Below are 1,555 nucleotides of genomic sequence, written 5' to 3' on the forward strand. Positions count from 1 at the left end.
ACCATCCGTAAAAACTAACAAAGCAGTAGGTAAAGGTTGCTGGCTAGTAATGCATGGAAAAATGAAGGTATGCAAATTACAAAATTGAATGAGCTTGTCAGGTGGATAATGGTTATCTAAAATTCTTAGAAAATTAGCACAAGCTATTAGCCAAGCCTCTGAATTTTGAAGTAACCAGTTAATATGATCTTTCGTATAAGGCTTTACAATATGAAGAGGTTCCAAACCAAAATATTTACGACTGCGGTCTCGACCAATAATCACCAAGTCAGCTACTGCGTCATAATAAGGAAGCAATACCCTTTTGGGGGAGGCAGGTGAATGTATCCACATAATAGGATGATTGGGCTCCTGCCAAAGAAGACCCGTAGGCAATAGTTGAGTATTAAAAATCATGAGCCATAAAGGCTTGCAATAATCTATATTGGTAACAAACTGATTAGCAATTGCTTCCTCAACTCTACGTATGGCGACTCTGGCCTCCTCAGTAAGTTCTCTGGGTGAAGTTGGATTTATATCCCCTTTAAGGATGTCAAAAAGGGATTTTAAGTCACCAGTGTTCAACTTTAAATAAGGACGTAGCCAATTAATATCACCTAATAGTTTTTGGAAATCATTTAAGGTTTGTAGTTTATCAAGTCTAAGGATAGCCTTTTGATTAGTTATTTTTTGTTCATCAATTTGAAAACCCAAATAAGAGAAAGGATCCTGCGTTTGCACCTTTTCAGGGGCAATTTGTAAGCCGGCATCCAATAAATTAGATTTTAACTGAGCATAACATTGTAACACTACTTCCCCTGATGCACCTGCAATCAGAATATCATCCATATAATGGATTATATACATGGATGGCCAAATATTCCTAGTATTTTCAAGAGCTGTTTTGAAGAGCTGCAGCTACAAACTTTTGACAAAGGGTAGGGCTATTGGCCATTTCTTGAGGCAAAACCTTCCACTGATATTTCTTTATAGGCTCATTATAATAAATTGAAGGAAGGCTAAAAGCAAAGCGTTTGCGATCCTCAGGATATAAGGGAATAGTGAAAAAACAATCCTTAAGATCTGCTATTATCTTAAAGTATCCTTGTGGTATGGCAACTGGAGAAGGCAAACCTGGCTGAAAAGTTCCCATGAGGACCATAGTAGCATTGACTGCCCTCAAGTCTTGCAATAATCTCCATTTTCCTGACCTCTTTTTAATAACAAATATGGGTGTATTCCACGGAGAATAAGTCTCTTCAATGTGCCCTGCCTCAAGTTGTTCCTGCACCAAATGAATGGCTGCTGCCAACTTTTCTGTAAGCAGCCATTGAGCTACCCAAACCAGATCATCTGATTGCCAGGTTATACGATCCACATAGTTTGAGGGTGCAGGGTCGTCAATGGCCACCATCATAAATTTCCCAAGCCTCGCTTATCATTTTGGCCTTGGATTGGTATTGGAAATAATCCTCCATCCTCTTTTTCCTAATCCCCTGCCAGGGTTATAGCCCTGAGCAAGCATCTGTGCAGTAACAGCATCGTTTGGACTACACATCACAACTCTCATTTGTGA

Source organism: Nannospalax galili, unplaced genomic scaffold (assembly GCF_000622305.1).
Source record: "Nannospalax galili isolate Female #2095 unplaced genomic scaffold, S.galili_v1.0 scaffold649, whole genome shotgun sequence".
Taxonomy (NCBI): Eukaryota; Metazoa; Chordata; class Mammalia; order Rodentia; family Spalacidae; genus Nannospalax; species Nannospalax galili.